At 34.5% G+C, this 18,932-nt stretch overlaps 1 long non-coding RNA gene across 3 annotated transcripts in view; it reads right to left on the bottom strand.

Moving 5' to 3' along the window:
* Positions 1–18,932, bottom strand: part of LOC113599223 (uncharacterized) — a 165,379-nt gene that overhangs the window by 76,284 nt on the left and 70,163 nt on the right. For 2 of the 3 annotated variants that reach the window (XR_008295098.1, XR_008295099.1), the window contains exon 3: positions 13,248–13,297. This is a non-coding gene — a long non-coding RNA (uncharacterized LOC113599223). Of the gene's footprint in view, positions 1–8,147; positions 13,298–18,932 lie in introns of those variants that run through there. The other variant, XR_008295097.1, reaches the window with a different exon arrangement.

Genomic DNA, 18,932 nt, shown 5'->3' with positions numbered 1-18,932 from the left:
GGGATATTAAAAGTATATTAGGCTCAGTTTGAAATTTTTGTTTGTACTCTATTAGGCCCAATGTAGAATGCATTTCCTCAGAAACCGCTATTTCCTGTTTCTCTGGTATTGATGTTGTAGGACAGGGATAACAAAAGATGACTATCAGGATAGCCTTGCCCAGAACAGTCCATGCTGTTTCTCTCCAGTTTGAACAGACTAAAAATTCAACTCAGGTAGCTTCTAGTAGAAAGGTGGACTCAAAGAGGATAACAAACATGGCTTTTTAAATTAGGATTTGAGTTTCTCAAAATTTGGGGTGACTAATTTCTGGGAACTTTTTGATCCTGCATTGCAATAAATTGTCCTGAGGATTGGATACAGTATTGTCTGCAGCAGCAGCAGCAGGAGCAGTAAGCAAAAATTAGGGCTGTAGGTTGCCTTTCCACTTTGTTGATTGTTTCCTTTGCTGTGCAGGAGTGTTTTTTGTTCATTTGTTTTTGTTTTTGTTTCTTGTTGTTTTTGTTGGTGGTGGTGGTAGTTTGTTTCTATGTTTTTAATGAGAAAGGTACTGAGATTTCTGTATATTCCCTCCCTGCCAAAAAAATATTCCTTAGGATCAAGTTGGGAAAAGAATGACAGACTGATCTAATTCTAATTCAGCATAGGAGGTCCCTTGTATGGGACTGACAGCAGCTTTCTTTATCAAGGCGCTGTATAATATTTCTCTGACCTTGTCTAAAACAATTAAGAAACCTAGAATCAATGGAGCACCTCTCATTCAGCTTATTATCAGCTCAGTGAGGACTGTGCAGAAGCGTTTTAGTTTGACGTAGTCTCACTGTTCTATTTTTGATTTGTTGTTTGTGCTTATGGTGTCATATTTATGAAGTCATTGTAAAGACCAAAGTCATGAAATTTTTGCCTGTGTTTTCTTCTAGGAATTTGACAGCTTCAAATTTTACATTTAAATCTTTAAGCAATTTTGAGTTAATTTTTCTGTAGAGTGTAAGATAAGGGTCAAATATCATACTTTTGCATGTGAATATCCAATTTTCCCAGTACTATTTTTGCTGAAAATACTATCATTTACCTACTGTGTATTTTGGCACTCTTGTCAAGATCAGTTGATCTTACACTCATGGATTGATTTCTATTCCACTGGTTTATATGTCTCTCTCTATGCAAGCACCATACTACTTGTTAGTGTAGCTTTTTGATATAGTTTGAAACTAAGAAGTGTGATGCCTCAAGCTTTGTTCTCCTTGTTCAAAATATTTTTGCTATTAAAAGTCTTTTGTGCTTCCATATGAATTTTATTTTATTTTATTTTATTTTTTAATTTTGAGACAGAGAGAGAGAGAGAGAGAGAGAACATGAGCAGGGGAGGGGCAGAGAGAGAGGGAGAGAGAGAGAATTCCAAGAAGGCTCTGTGCTGACAACGCAAATCCCAATGTGGAGCTCAATCTCATGAAACATGAGACCATGACTTGAGCTGAGGTTGAGAGTAGGAAGCTTATCGGATTAAGCTACCCAGACACCCCTGTGCTTCCATATGAATTTTAGAATTGTTTTTTCTTTAAAAAATTTTTTTTAATGTTTATTCATTTTGAGAGAGAGAGGGAGCAAGTGCGGGAGAGGCAGAAAGAGAGGGAGACACAGAAACCGAAGCTGGCTCCAGGCTCTGAGCTGTCAGCACAGAACCTGATGCAGGGCTCCAACTCACAGACTATGAGATCATGACCAGAGCTGAAGCTGGACGCTCAACTGACTGAGCCACCCAGGCTCCCCTGGAATTGTTTTTTCTATTTCAGTAAAAACAAAATATTCCATTGAGGTTTTGGTAGGGATTGCATTATTATGGACATGTTTAACAATAATAAGTCTTATAATCCACGAATACAGGATGTCTTTCTATTTGCATTTGTCTTCAATTTCTTTCATCAGTGTTTTAGTTTTCACTGTATAAGTCTTTCACCTCTTTAGTTTATTCTATAGTATTTTATTATTTTTTGGTGCTTTATAAATGATATAGTTTTCCTACTTTCATTTTCAGATCATTGATTTGAAATCAGATTATATGTAGAAATACAGCTGATTTTTGTGTGTTAATTTTGTATCCTGCAACTTTACTGAATTAGTTTACTAGTTCTTACAATTTGTTATACAGTCTTTAGGTTTTCTATGCATAAGATTGTGTCATCTGCAGATAGGGACAATTTTATTTCTTCCTTTCCAACTTTGATGCCCCCTATTTCTTTCTCTTGCCTAATTGATCCGGCTAGGACTTCTAGTACCACATTGAAAGGAAGTGTCAAAAGTGGTTATCCTTACCTTGTTCTTGATCTTAGAGGAAAATATTTCAGTTTTTCACAATTGAGTGTAAAATTAGCTGTGGGTTTTTCATATATGGACTTTATTGACAGAACATTTTTAAAGCAGATTTAGGTAATACTTAGAACAAAGAAAAAACTTGAGATTCTACTAAATTACTTTCTGATTATTACTCTTATAAACAACTTCTATACATTTTTAACGTAAAAATGGACTCAGTCATTTTACTGAATTTTTCCCAAAGTTAAAGCAAGGCTTTAATATGTGGAGAGGAGAGGCTTCAGCCCCAACTTAAGTAGAGATGGAAATGAAAGATGTACCCTGGGAAAGAGCTTAGATTTTAAAGTTAATTACAGGTGAGCAGATATGAGAGCAAGCAGACAGTTTTCTGACATCATTCATTTCAATTCAATACTGTATTAGATAAATATCTCTCTAATTTTAAGTAGCATTTTCTAATTTAAGCATGAATGCCTGTACTAGATTCCCACAGCTGTGTAACAAATTACCGCAGACTTGAAAGCTTTAAGAAAACACACATTTATTATTTTACAGTTACCACAGGCAGGAGTCTGGGCATAGCTCAAATGGGCCCTCTGCTCAGGCCCCCTAACAAGCTGCAATCTAAGTATTAGTAGGGGCTGCAGTCTCATCAGAGGTTCAACTATAAGTCTTAGTTTTCCAATATACCTACAAAGATTAGATCATATTATTTTTTTATTGGCTCTGGTTTTCAAGAATTTATAAAAAAATTTCATAAATTAAAAATATTACAATTATTATTATTTGTTAATGAGAAAAACATTAACAAAACTATCATGTTCAAAGTCACCTAGCTCTGAGTTTGTGTTTCTTTATTTTATCATCTTGTTCTTTGGTCATTAAAATAAATTTTTGCCACCACTTTATATTCTCAGTCTGATTTCCTACGCTACTTTGAGATTTGATTAGTAGTGGAAACTTCTTGGGAAGCTATTTGGCACTGTTATCGACCTCACACAGGATTCCCCCCCACCACCCCCTTTATTCTGTCTTTTTTCCCTTTGCTCTGTCTCATCTCATTACTTCTCCATTTCTTCCTGCAATATCACATTGAAGGCTTTCATCTAATTTTCAATACACTGTCACCTGCTCATCTTTTTTTAGTTCTCCTGTTTATCAAGCAGTTCTTTCTTATAGAGTCACTTTGCTTTGGAAACTATGTGCCAGGTATATGATACTAACTTGTAGTGCTGCCAGATGAATCTTGTTTAATTTTCTTTTTAACCTTGCTTTAAATTTATAGAACAGCACATGTTCCAAATGCATTGAACACCAGGAGTAAAAAAAAAAAAAAAACAAAAACCCACTTTTTTTTGTAGAGAAAAATGGAAAAGCATGTATATATAGCCTATTTTATCTATATATAAACACAGTGCTGCTCTTCTACTGGTAGTTGTGCACAGGTGATTACCAACAGGAAGCCACTAGAAGGTAATGGAAATTAGTGCACTCAGCATAGCAGCAAACATTTAGCCTTTTAGATATACTTTAGAAAGAATTTCTCAATGGATGGACTTGCAAAGTGTGACTCTGAAGAGCAAAGCAAAAGCTAGCATTATTGGTATTGAGTCACTGACCCACTTCAGGCATCCAAATGCTCAAATCTAACAGACATAACCTTAGCTCTTAGAATCACAAAATTCCTTTTACAAATTTCTAAAAGTAGGGAAGAAGATCCTCTTGGAGAATGAGAAAGTTTTCTTTGCTTTCATCTGAAACCTATTTTATCCAGTATTAGCCTTACACAATATCATGCGTACACATTCTAAACAATTTTTTTAATTAACTTAATAAATAGCTGATATAATTCCTTTTTTTGTGTACAACTTGAATATTTTTAAAGTTTACAATAATAACAAAAACTAAATCATATCTTATTTGTTATAAAGGCTAGAGTTTAAATATAATGCATTGTGCTAAAAATCAGGTAAAATGTCAAAAATATGTATAGTTCATGTTTTCTTCAGTGCAAGGTACTAATTAATTTTTTTTTAATGTTTATTTATTTTTGAGAGAGAAGGAGACAGATTGTGAGTAGGGGAGGGGCAGAGAGAGAGACACACAGAATCCAAAGCAGGCTTCAGGCTCCCAGCTATCAGCATAGAGCCTGACATGGGGCTCAAACTCACAGACTGTGAGATCATGACCTACACCAAAGTCAGATGCTTAACCACTTAACCAGGTGCCCCAAGGTACTAATTTTATACTCAAGAACATTATAACCAAATTAACTAAGGATATGTTATAATGAAATGGAATCTAATAAATTTTCACCAAGGAAGTAAATGTTCTCTGTCATGACTTTGGCAAGTTTATTCCAATCTGCTTATGTACTTCCAGTAATACAGATTCCCTTATTTCACAAGACTGTTCCCTATAGTGTTGAGTTCTATTTTTATGTCTTATAAAATTTTTACTTTCATAGAAAACAAACCTGCTTCTATAGGACATCCATTCATTGACATTAGTTTCACATTGGAACTATCCATTATAAATCTGTTTCTTACACATTACCTTCCTGCAAATGTTTAACAAAAATTTTTTTACCATAAGACATGTTCGGGTATGTCTAGAGTTTTTTTTTTCCAGTAATTTCCAATATGCTTTTCTGCACACAATCTACTTGGCCATTACCATGATTATATGAATGAACTTAAAATTATTCACAGTAGCATAGGCTAAGGCTACAATAGATTTTTTCTTTAATGTTTTCGTTGTTCTGTCAACTAACACTCTATTTTATTTTCTAATATAAAGTTCTCAAGATAGGTCTCTTGAGTTGTGAAATTTATATTTGATGTTTTTTATAACCTTTGTGCTGAATTTGTTTAGTTTTTTGACACATAACTACTAGTGCCAAGTACTACCCCAGGTGCTGGAGATGGATTGCTGAGCACAGTTTGATCACAATGGCCATAGAGTCTTAAAAAAGAATCAGACAGTCAAATAATCACAGCAATAAATATATAATTATAGACTGAGATAATGTTCAAAAGAGAAAACTTCAGTTTATTACATACATTTGTAGTTATTTTAATTTAATTTTCTTTTGTTAGATTTGTCCTATGCATCTATACTCTGGGGATGTTTTTGAACCTGTATTATTTTAATCAACATGTTAGTTATTCCTTTTAGGTTTGTTGTCATTTGAAATATTAATAAGTGTAAGCATTCCCATATGTTCTTACCCTTTTAAAAATCATTTTCCATATCTAGTTAAATAAAGATAATTACATTGTCCCAGCCTTCAGCATAAGGCTATGATTAGGATAAAATGAGATATTTTACCTGAAAGCTCTGTGAACTATCAAATGCTATACACTGTCAGGCATTATTATTCTTCTGAGTTAATACATCAAAAATCAGAGTCTTTTGTGTAATTAAAGCTTTCATTAATACATTAATCAACAATGTTTAGGCATATTTATCTAACCAGTTAAAATGTATGTACTCAATTGTGTACTTGTATTTCACCCACGTTTCTCTATTTTCTTCATAAAGATATTGCAGCAGAGAGTCAAAGTGCTTGCTAATATCAAGTGTCTATATTTTCCTGAATTTTCCATTTTATTATTTTATAATTTACTGAATTATTTGGTAATCAAAACAAATAAACATCATTTTGGTCCTCTTCTTTCTCACTCTCCTCAACAATATCACAACTTGTCAAAGAAATGAAGGGAAATTGCCTGCCAGCTTTTTACTTATGTAATGGTTTTTAATTTGTTATGCAAATGGGTGTGCACAGTACATATTTCTCCTTTTCCACTCTTTGAATTTTATTTCCAATTTCAAAGATCACTCTTCTTTTTTCTTTCATTTATTACTGACTGCAGGTGGATTCTTCTTAACAAGAAAGAGGTGTGGTATCACACTGAGAAGATATGAGGATTGAACACAGCTTTCAAATAAACTTTTATCCATCTAGTTTTTTTTTTCTTTTGGAAGAGATGAGGTATAAAAGGTGATTTTTACCAATTCTAATAACAATTTATAATTTCTGATATATCCTGGAGCACATATCACAATAATTAACTCTCAAAAATTTACTTTCTTTGTTAATTACCATCCCTTGAACATATACAAAAGAAAAAGTGACATGTTTCAATAAATGCAAAAGTTCTGCTTTTCATTGTTTCACTCAAAACTAAACCAAAACACAACAGTAATTAGAATGCATGTGCTCTTTTAGCTGGAGGGTACCAAATTGGTCTAGATGGTAGACAAACCAATCAAGACTTTGTAAACTAACAACGAACTCATAATTCTGTATTTTATTGAAATCAATGTTCACTTAATTTTTATTGTAGTGTAGATTATTTAGACACTCTCATAGTTAATGCTTTCAAATGTAATTTTACTGCTAGTTTACTAACATTATTATTATTATTTTAAAGTTTATTTATTTTGAGAGAGAGAGCACTAATGGGGGAGGGGCAGAGAAGGAGGGAGAGAGAATCCCAAGCAGGCTCAGAGCTATCAGCTCAGAGCCAGAGGTGGGGCTCAATCTTATAAACCATGAGATCGTGACCTGAGCCAAAACTAAGAGTCAAACACTTAACCAACTGAGCCACCCAGGTGCCCCAGTTTTGCCACTAGTTTGAAAATTCATTCCTTTACTATCAAGAAACATTTACTGATTGCGTGTGATGCTTCAAGTACTATTTTAGGTACTTGAGATTGGGCACTAAACAAACTAGCAAACAAATAGACAAATCTCCCTGCCCTGATAGAGCTTACCTTTCAGCAGAGACAGATAATTATAAACTGAAATAAATTAGAAAAAATGTATATTAAAAAGTAATAAATGCTATGAAGAAAAATAGAGAAGAATGAATAAGCAGAGAGTGTTTGAGGTGGGAAGGGGTAGGTTATAGTTTTAGTTGTGACAGGATAAGGAAGGTTACAGAGAACCTCATTAAGAAAGTGCCATTTGAACAAAACCTTGAAGGAGGTGAGGAAGTTAGCTATGTGGATGCCAGGAAGAAGAAGCAGCTAAAGCAGAGGTCCTAAGGTGGGAGCATCTTTGGAGGAAGACTAGTGTGACTGGAGCCAAGTGAGGGAAGTGCAGTGTAAGTGGGGTCAGAGACTTGGTGCGGAGCAAGGTCAAAGAAGGGCTTTTGGGATACTGCAAGAATTTTGACTTTTACTCTAAGGGACAAGGGGGGTCAGGGCACAATTATAAGCAAATAGTGGACCCATTTTTACTTCTGTTGCAAAGGATTACTTTGCCCATTGTGTACTTAAGTATACACTAGTAGATACAGGAGCACAATATTATAGGCTGTAGCAATAATCCTAGTAAGAGACAATGATGATTTAGAAATGGTCAGAAATAATCAAACTCTGGGTGTTTTAAATTAATTTTTATTATTAAAAATTTAAAACATATTACAAAGTAAAAATCATAGTAAAATGACCCCATATACCCATTACTCATAAAGGAGAATTATCAGGATTTTGTCATATTTACCTTCTCCATCTTCATTATGTTCTTTCTTACAAAGTATTTTAAATCAATCCATAAATATCTTGTAATTTCCCCCCAATAGCTTCATTATGAATTCCCAAAGCTCTAGTTATCATGACCAATAAAAGAGATGATATTCCATAGTATCCTGTAATATCATAATCAAATTTCTTTCAGTTATTTTAAAATATATTTATACAGTTGCTTTCTTGGAATTGAAATCTAAACAAATGTCTTACATTGATTTTTGTTTCATGGTGTCTCTTAAATCTCTTTATTGTACATTTTTAAATGTTTTATTTTTATTTTTATTTTTGACAGAGACAGAGACAGAGACAGAGACAGAGAGAGTGCAAGCAGGGGAGGGGCTGAGAGAGAGGGAGACACAGATCTGAAGCAGGTTCTGGGCTCTGAGCTGTCAGCACAGAGCCCAATGCAGGGCTCAAACTCATGAACCACAGATCATGGCCTGAGCCAAAGTCAGATGCTTAACCGACTGAGACATCCAGGTGCCCCCTCTTTGTTGTAAAACAGATGCCATTTAACCTCTTTCAAGTGAATCTCTAGTAGACAGCATATAAGTGGATAATTTTTTTAAAGAATCTATTTTGCCAATTTCTGCCTTTGAATTGGAAAATTTAATCCATTTAAACGTAATTGCTGATAAGGAAGAATTTCTGTCATTTTGCTCCTTGCTTTGTGTATGTCTTTGTTGTTCCTTGTGTCCTTCATTACTGCCTTATTTGCAATTATTTGGTTCTTTACAGTGTCCAATTTTTATTCTGTTCTCATTTCGTTTTCTGTATTTCTTTAAATTATTTTCTTAGTGGTTTCCCTGGGGATCACAATTAACCTCTTATAACGATTTATTGGTACAATAAGGTACTAATAACACCTCAACTTCAATAGTATACAAAATCTTTGCTCCTATACAGCTCTGTCCCTCCCTCTTTATACTGTTGTCACAAATTACATCTGTATACAATGTTGCCCATTAACATAGATTTTTAATTAATGTTTTAAGGGTTTGTCTTTTAGATCATACAGGGAAAGAGGTAAGGGTTACAGACCAAAAACACAGTAATACTGACTTTGTATTTACCTATGTAGTTACCTATACAGTGTTTTTTAATCACATAAAGTCTTCATAGACTTTATGTGATTCTCCAGTATGCTTTTATTTCAACCTGAAGTACTTCCGTTAGTATGTCCTGTATGCAAGTCTACCAGCTTTTGTTTGTCTGGGAATGTCTTGATTTCTCCTTTATTTTGGAAGAATAAGAATAGTTTGCCAGATATGTAATTTTTGGTTGACATTTTCTTCTTTCACTACTTTAAATATTTTATTCCATTGCTTTCTGATTTCTATGGTTTCTGTTGATTGTTTATCAATCTTATTGAGGATTCCTTGTATCTAATAAATTGTTTTTCTCTAGCTGCTTCCAAGATTCTCTCTTTGCTTTAGTCTTTCAACAGTTTGATTGTCTTGGTGTGGATCTCCTTGTGTTTATCCTTCTTGGAAAGGTCTTTAGATTCATGTCCTCTATCAAAAATGGTTAGTTTTAGGCCATTATTTTTTCAAATATTCTTTCTTCCTCTTTTTCTCTCTTTTCTCTCTTCCTGGGACTTGCATTATGTACATGTTGGTACATTTGGCAGTGTTTCACAGACCTCTTAAGCTCTGCTAATTTTTCTTCATCCTTTTTTCTTTCTGCTTCTTTGAATGTATAATTTCAGCCTTTAAGTTTGCTGACTCTATTCTGTCTGCTCAAATATGCCATTGAAAAACATCCTCAAGTGACTTTCTGGTTTCAGTTATTGGACTTGTTAGCTCTAGAATTTCTGTTTCTTTCTGTTTTATAATTTCTGTCTCCTTATTGATATTCTCTATTTGTTAAGGCATCTTTCTCAGGGTTCCCTTTAATTCTTTGGGCATGGTTCCTTTAGCTCTTTGACTTTATCTAGTAATTTCAGTGTCTCTGCTCCCTCACGGACAGTTTCTGTTAAATTCTCCTGTGATTGAATCATACTTTCTTATTTCTTTGCATGCTTCATAATTTTTTTTGATGAAAACTGAACATTTTGAAATATTATAATGTAATAACTCTAGAAATCATATCTCCTCCTCATGATTTGTTTCTGTTCATTTAATGGGTTACAGCTGTTTGTTTAGTGACTTCTCTGTACTACTTTTGTAAAGATTATATTCCTTATCAAAGATCAGGCAGAGACGAAAGCTTAAGGTCTTCTCAAGGATTTTTTTGAGCATGATTTCTGCTGTGGGTATGTGCATGGCTTTCTAAATCCCTCCATTTACACAGAAACTTTCAATTCCGTAATTCTCAAAACATACATACATATACATGTATCTTTACAGCTTTCCTTTTTTGCTCCAGATGGAAGCAGGTTAATTTTCTTTTCAGTGTTTTTGAGAAATGTCATCCGTGTAGCCACTTTTCTGTCATGAGGACGTTCTGCTGAGGAAAAACAAAGACCAGCATCTTGCAGCAGTTCTTCAGGCAACTCTCAGGTCAGACAGACAGACACAATTTCTTTGAGAACAGGGTCTGGTATGCTCCTTCTGGACTCAGGAATCAGGGTTCCATGTTGGAAACATGAGCTGTCATCTTTCAAACCACAGTGGAGCTAAAGAGGGACTAAGTGGTGCATGGAGAAGTGTGCATGACTAAAGCTGTCCTACTGTTTTTTGGGTTGCTTCTTTCTTGATTTGGTATGTTCTTAGTTGCTGTAGACCTTTGCCTATTTTTCTAGAGTTCTATTAATATTGATTCTTACCATTTTCACTCATATTTCCTTTGTGTGTTTCTGTGGAAGCATATGACTTTTGAGATACCTACTTCACTATCTTCACTCATGTCATCTCATTTGTTTAAATTTTAATGTCTCCTATTATGAATAAAGTTGAACATCTCTTTATATGTCTGAGGGCTATTTTTATACCTTCTATAAATTGTTCACAGTTTTTTACCATTTCTCTATCAGAATGGATATATTTTGAAGAAGCAGGAGAGTGTGGCAAAAAAATACCAGTTGTCCCCAGCAAGTGTCCAATCTTCCCTTCTCTATTATAGTACATGAATCCCCAATATTTATTTTTTTTCTCATTTTTTAATTTTATTCTATGAATAGTCACAGATGACTATGAATTGACACAGATAGTCAAAACATACTTTTAATATTTTACTAAAATTTGTTATTTCTCAATTTAACTCTGCCCTTTTTTTTAGAAAGCAAATATGTTAATATAAGCAAAAAGAAGAAAATAAAAATCATCTTACAACCTCACAATCTAGAGGTAACAACTATCAGCATGCAGGCATATAATACTCTACACTTTTTAACGTGAAATACCATAAAAGTGACCATACTTGTACAGATTTTTTAAAATATGACCATATAGAAAAATATTTTCATACATATATTTTAATAGAGAGTGATAATTTTTTAAGTTTATTTATTTATTTTGAGAGAGAGAGAGAATCCCAAGCAGGCTCCACACTGTTAGTGCAGAGCCAGATGTGGGGCTCAGTCTCACAAACCTGAGCCAAGATTAAGAGTTGGACGCTCAACCAACTAAGCCCCTCAGGGGCCCTGAGAATGATTTTTTAGAGATTGATATGTTTAATTGAACCAAAAAGTTAAAATAAAATCTATACATAAAAACAATATAAGCATTTCAGCAAATGATGCTAGAACAATTAGATAGCCATAAACCAAAAAATTGCTCTATATATGTCATCATATGAAAAAAATTAACTTAAAATGTATCATAGACTTAAATATAAAACCTAAAACTGTACAATTGCTAGAAGAAAACACAGGTAAAATCTCTGTGACATGGCCTTAAGCAAAGACTTTTCCTAATTCAATTTTTCTACTTTGGCAAAATGCAGATAACATGTACTATTGTAATCATTTTTAAGTATACAGTAACTAGACCAATGGCTGACTAGAATAAAGTCTATATCTCCCAGCCTCTCTTCCAGCTAAATGTAGAGTGATGATTACATCCTGACCAATGAGATGTTTGCAAAAGTAATGTGAGAAACTGTACTTTACTATATAAGGGAAGGGATATGCATTTCTTGTTCCATTCTTTCCATTCCATTGCCTGGAATGTGAGTGTGATGATGATACATTTGGGATCATATAAGATAAAGGCTATTTTCTATTGCAAAGCAACATTATAGTAAATGCTAAATCCCTAGAAAACTTCATGAAGCATACCTGTCAAAGCAGCCTTTAGTCTCTATTTGCATTTAATTATCTGAGAGGGAAAGATGTTTCTGTCTCATTTAGGCCACTGTTATATTTTTTCATTCAATGTATACTATATCCCAACAAACACAAATATTCACCAAGGATGCTTCTAGTTGGCAGCAGCCATTAACACTAGAAGATCAAGGAAGCTTGAGAGCTGAAGAATCCAATAAGGACAACATGAAAATGAATATATAATCACTCGTGCTTTATTTATTTTATTATATTATTTTTTGAGATAGAGAGTACATGCATGCACATGAATAGGCGGGGAGGGGTAGAGGGAGAAGGAGAGAGAGAGAATCATAAGCAGGATCCACACCCAGCACAGAGCCTGATGCGGGGCTTCATCTCAAGACCCTGAGATCATGATCTGAGCCAAAATGAAGAGTGAGCTGCTTGACCCATTGAGCCACCCAGGTGCCCCAATCATTCATACTTTAAACAAGCACTTTTATTATCTATTAGAAGTGGAGGGAAAATATTTTTAAAAAAGAAAATCCTTGTAGTAAGGGTAATCTGCTCTTTATTTAAAACACATAGATTTAAAAGATGCTGAGGTGGCATAGTGAATATTAGGATATAGTAGTAAAGAAGAAAAGTTACAGCTAAATTGTTCATTATTATAAAAAAAAGAGATATCAATAGCATAGAAGGTTGGAGACAGGAAGGTTTGGAGAGAGATTAGGGAAAAGGTTAAGAAAGGTTAACTAAGAAGATACTCTGGGAAGAGATGGCTAGTGAAGATTTTTGGAGAAAAATTGATACATACTAATATTATGTAACCTCTACTTTCCCACTTAATCTTCAGTAAAATCTGAGTTGTTCACTAGCATTATAGAAATATAATTTCCATTTAGTAACTCAAAAAACATATTGAATTATGTTTCCATGTTGGTATAGATTCTGTGCAAGAAGATTGATTCTCTCTCAGTTACAAGTACTAGATATACAAATATAAACAAGATAAAAATCCCCATCCTCCAAGATTTCACAGTCCTTCAAGATTTCATGAAGCAAATGAAGCAACAAGTGACAAAATAATGTAACAAATGTTGGATACTAGGAATATGCAAAGCATGCTAAAAGTGCCAACAGAGGAAGGCTAAATCTAGTGGTAGGGTAAGGAAGGAGGAAATACCTTTTGTGGATGCAGACTGGAATTCTTCATGGAGTGAAGGGGCAAGAATCCTAGGTAAAGGGAATAAAACCATGTAAGATGTAAAGAGCTATGAATAGTCAGTATGCTACCTCGATAGCCTACAAGTTGTTTGGAATTGTGAGTTCAGGATATTTAAGAGGGACTAAAAGCAGATGCATTGGGAGAGTTATACACTTTTTCAAGCCATCTTAAGGACTTTTGAATTCTCCCTTCATGTAGTAGAATTAAAACAACAAATTCGCTTATTCACTAAATAACGTTTTTTTAAAAGAAGCATCTAGTGGTGCCAGATACTGTTTTAGACACTAAGATATGGAAGGAGCAACTTTATATCTTGATGGGAGGAGAAAATGTTCTTAAAAATATAAGGCACATATGAAAACTATATTGAAAAACATATATAAGAAATCAAATTCTTTGTTTCTAGGAGGAAAATAATACAGAGAACATACTGTGGGCAGGGAGGAGAGAAAGAGATTTGTTCTGGCTTGAGTGGTCATGGAACTCTTCTCTGAGGAAGCATCATTTGAGACTTGAATAAAGAGACAGAAAGCCATGTAAACATCTGCTGGAAAAAGTTTCAAAGCAGAATCAACAGCCTTGGCATAGTAATGGGAATCAGCTTGAATATTTGAAAGGTAGAAAAAAAGCAATGCCATAGACTGAATGGTTGTGTCCCCCTGCCCCTCCCATTCATGTGTTTAACTCTGATCCCCAATGTGATAGTCTTTGAAGGTGGAGCCTTTGAGAGGTGATTAGTCATGAGGACAGAGCCTTCAAGAAGGGGTTAGTGCTCTTACTAAAGAGATATCAGGGAGCTTCCTTGCCTCTTCTGCCCTGTAAGGACACAGTGAGAAGACAGCCATCTATGAACAAGAAAGTGGCTCCTTATTAGACACCAAATCTGCCAGCACCTTGAACTTGGACTTCTCAACCTCCAGAAGTGTGAGAAATAAATTTCTGAGACTGGGTAGAGCAGCCATCCAGTCTATGGTATTCTGTAATAATAGCATCCCAAACAAATTAAGACAGTCAATATGAAATTAGAATAGTAAATAAAAAGTAAGAATGAGTTTGGAGAGTCAGGTAGGGGCCAAATTATAGAGAAATACATAAACTAGGTAAGTGAAGGTAAGTTTGATCTCAATGGAAATCCACTGGAAGCTTCTATGCATGAAAAGGCATGATCTTATTTACATTTTAGAAAGATACTTCTGGTTTGTATGTAGAGGGAAAATGGTTTTTAAGCAAGAATGAAGTAAAGGATTCTAGTTAAGAGGCTATTTCAGAATCCCAGACAAGAGCATTATGGAAATGCAGTGAGAAGTGGAAATAATGAGAAATGTTTGGATTTGGAATATATTTTGGCAGAAGAGAGGTAACAGGCTATCCAGTAGGAATCAGTGTGAAATATGAGGAATATGACTCATATTTTGGTCTGACCAATAGAGTAGATAACTATGCCAATACTTGGGATAGGGAAAGTTTGGAAAGAGTGAATTTGAGCAAGAACAGATTGAGAAAAGATGAGAATTTTTTGTTCTGTTTTGACTTTGTTAGTTAATATGCGTCCACTAAACCGAGAGTAGAAATGTTGAATGATCAGTGGAACTTAAAAGCCTTGAGCTTAGGAGAGGCCTGGTCTAGAAATATAAACATTAGTGTCCTTAGAATATACTGACATTTAAGTCATAGGACTGGAAAGATCATCTTGGAAGAAAAACTAGAAAAAGAAAAGACTGGGACCAATGTCCCAAAGTGGGAGTCCTTCAGCCCTAAAAATCTGTAAAAGGAGGAAAAGTCATAAAGGAGCCATTAGGGAAGCAGAGAGACCGAAAAAAATTAACAACAACAATGACAACAACAGTTAAATGTTATGTCACTGTGGACTTAGAAGAAGTGTTTTAAGAATAAAGTCAGTGGTCAATTGTGTCAAATGCTACTGAGAAGTCAAATAAGATAATTGCAGTGAAACACTGGCTCTGGCAAAATGTAGGTCATTATTGACTGTGACAAGAGCCAATTCAGTACAGTGGTAGGTACTAAAAACTTATCGGAGTGGTTTGAGAAAAGAATGTGTTTGGGGGGGTGGCAGGGAGGTGAGGTAAGAGTGCTTACAAAAACCTATTTTAAGGGATATTATCATGGAAGGGAGCAGAGGAAGGGTCGGTGAATGGAAAAGTTAAGGGTCAAGTGAGGATTTTACTTTATTTTAATCCAAGCTATACATTCACATAATTTAAAGAGTTAAATAATTCTAAAAAGCTTTTTACAAAATGTAACTATTCTCGGAATATATCACACATGCCCCCCTTTTCTTAATCCTCAGAAATCCTAGAATCAACTATTTTAACTGTTGCTTTTGATTTCTTCTTGCCTTTTGTATCTGCATTTGTTTCCTTTGTCTGTCAGACTTCCCCTCTCTACTACCTTTGTTTCCTCACTCCCTTTGTCTTTCCTTTTCTGTTTCCAACTCTCCTTTAATCCTGTTCTTATTATTTTCCTTTTCCTAACTTAGCTCTACCTTCTTTTCTTTTTTTTTCCTTTTCCTTCTCCTCTTCCTCTTCATCCTCCTCCTGTCTCCCTTCTCTCTCTCTCAGACAGGACTAGCCAGCACACTAAAATGTCATGTACATTGGCATTTCATGAATACATATTTTTAGTCCATGTTCTTAAGTTTGAGCAAAGTTGGACAAAGAATTGTAGTTCCTCCTCTGAGGAGGAAAAACAGGGTTTCTGAATGTCACATTAACTTTATTTTTTTCAGTATCAGCATTATTCAATAGAAATAAGAAATAATACACATAGAATGTATTTCTAATAAGTTCAAAGATTTCTGAGAATTAGAAAGCCTCTTTCACTCAATTGGTATTTCCTTCAGGTCAACTACTTTACTTTATTCCTCTAACCCTAGCTAGCACTTAATACTGTGGCTGTTAGGTAATAGCTGTTCAAAACTTTTATGTAACTATATCAGTAATCCTCCTAATAAGCAGAATGCACTGTTAGCATATTGATAAAATCTGATCATGTCAACATAAACACAATTATATCATGGCTTTGTTGGTATTGGCTATTTTTCGCGTCAAACCTTTATCTTTAAATGAAAGATATTTAAGGAAAAACCCATATATACTACCATTAAATTATATGGAGATTTTTTTCATATGCTCCATTGCTTACTTGATACGGCATTCACATTTACTCAATGTGTGACAGATCTTTATGCTACCCCCAAGGGCTAGAAGGAGTCATTATAAAATAGTGTGATAAATGCTATAATGCTTTAAGACAGTAGTTAGAAACAAAGGAGAAAGTCACTGAATTTCCTTGTGAGTCTGGGTAGGCTTCAGACAGGTAGTAACTTTTGATCTGAGTCTGGAAGTGTGAGTGGTGAGAGCCATTTCAATGCAATCTTTATAACAAACAGTTGCAAGATTCAGTCATAGTTTTAGTGAAAAAGTAATATATATATTTTTAAACACTTCCTACTTTCTTTGAGTATGGAGTGTAAAGAAATATGGACAGCAGGAAACATGCCATCTAGAGACAAGAGCAATTTAAGCTGAGCCCACTCAGTGTGGAAGCATTTAATTCAGAATCTTCACATAATTTCATTTTATTTAAAGCATTATTAAAAAATATCTTCCAGCTTATCACATGTGAATTTTAAGCCTCAGTAGTATTAGGTTTGACACAGACAGAGCACTTCTGGGATTATATTAATTTAGGCAGTAGGACCTGTTAGTAAGCATTTGATTGCCCACAATACAGAAGGATTTAATCATGTTATTGATTTGTTGGCAAATATTGGTTGAAATCCCCTGATACTGCTGGCAGTTATGCATTCCAAAATTTATTGGATTTGTGAGTCATTTTCCTTTGTGTTTAAACTTGTGATATCTTCCTATAAATAGAAAAACCCAGGTGTTAACTGCAAAAGAACATTCACCGTTATGCAGCTGTACCCTACCTAGGCTTGTGCCTCTGATGCTCAGTTATAACAAGTGCTTAGAGTCCTTTTCAACTTTAATTTTGTTTTATTGCTTTTAAACCATTCAATAGAAGAGAAAGTATAAAATGATTATAAATTATCTAAGCAAAGACATTCCCTTCAGCAGGTGTTCTAAAGACCAAAAGTGCTAAATAATATGCTTGGGTATTTTTAGGTAAATTATAAAATTTCCTTTCTAAGTATATTGTCCTAGATTTATCTTTGAAAACAAGGCAACTGGATTAAAACTTACTGTGTATTTAATTTCAAACAAAAATATGTATTGTACATCTTTCACATGCTATAGGATACGTTAGGGCAATTCTACTTCTAGAACCAGCCAAATCCTCATAAAATTTGTTTTGGCAAATCTTATACTATAGATTTTCATAGCCCATTGCTAAGGTATAGCATCTGATATTTCACAGTGGTGACAGAACCTCTATTCAAAAATAAGGGCCCAAGGTTGTCAAAACGTAAGGCTGCTAGCGTTTACAATTTGGTAATCATGGTATTAGAAATACAATTTACTTAACCTGTGAAGCCTCCTTGGACATGTAAACTAAGTCCACAGAATTGTCTATCAGCTGGACCTCATGAGAGAACACTGCACTGTCTAGGGTGAAACAGTAACTGGCAAAAGGAAAGAAAAGAAACTATAACAGCACAATAACAAAGAGTAGCTTCTTAGTCTTTCTGAGAGAAAGATGATATAAATTTTTTACATTAGGTTTTATATTAGGTTACAAAGGATTGGAGTAGGGTTGATTTAAACCTAGGGAATCTGGGGTGGCTGGGTGGCTCCTTCAGTTAAGTATCCACCTCTTGATTTAGACTCAGGTCATGATCTCATGGTTCGTGGGATTGAGACCCACGTCAAGCTTGAGTGGAGTTCTCACTGACAGCATGGAGCCCGCTTAGGATTCTCCCTCTCTCTCTCTCAAAATAAATAAATAAACTTTAAACCTGGGCAATCTGATTCAATAATTCATAGGTTTTACAGTAAGTTTCTAACAATATGTCTTAATAGCTAATGGTTGTGGTGGTAATTTTTCCCCAGCCCAAATTTCTTTTCCCATCTCATTACTTTTCCCTTAGGCATTAAAAGAAAGCTTGGAAACTTGGGTGTGAGAGGAGTATCTAGCAAGAGGAGTGACTTCAGAGATCACTTGGACAGTAGAAACTTGAGTATTTGAGATTATGGACTCAGAAAATAAGCACACAATAAGGAAAACCAAGAAATGAGATTTACCATAACTTTACACCTGTGTATATTTTTCAAGTATATTTCTAGATACACATAGAAAAACTTTTCATATTTCAAATGATATATATGCAATTAATTTTTCCCAGATTCTGTTTAAAGTAAAAGAAGGCAATGGATTAAATTCTTATCCCAGTTCTACCACCAAATAGCTGTGTAAATTTTGATAAGTAATTAAACCTCTCTGATCCTCAGGTTACTTAGGTTCAATTCGACTTGGTGAATATGGATTGTTCTCATATTAGCTGCCAGTCCTTATGTTCAATTCTGTGAGCCCAAAAGTAAGAATTACTTCTACTTGAGTTACTGTAATTCCCAATTCCAATCTCACCCCACACAATAACTTCTAAATTGTCCACATTGCTCCAAAGTGATCTCTTTATAATGGAAATATTCTCAAAGGATT

Source organism: Acinonyx jubatus, chromosome C1, assembly GCF_027475565.1.
Source record: "Acinonyx jubatus isolate Ajub_Pintada_27869175 chromosome C1, VMU_Ajub_asm_v1.0, whole genome shotgun sequence".
Taxonomy (NCBI): Eukaryota; Metazoa; Chordata; class Mammalia; order Carnivora; family Felidae; genus Acinonyx; species Acinonyx jubatus.
Note: the sequence above shows the minus strand (reverse complement) of the source record. Positions and strands in the feature narration are given on the sequence as shown.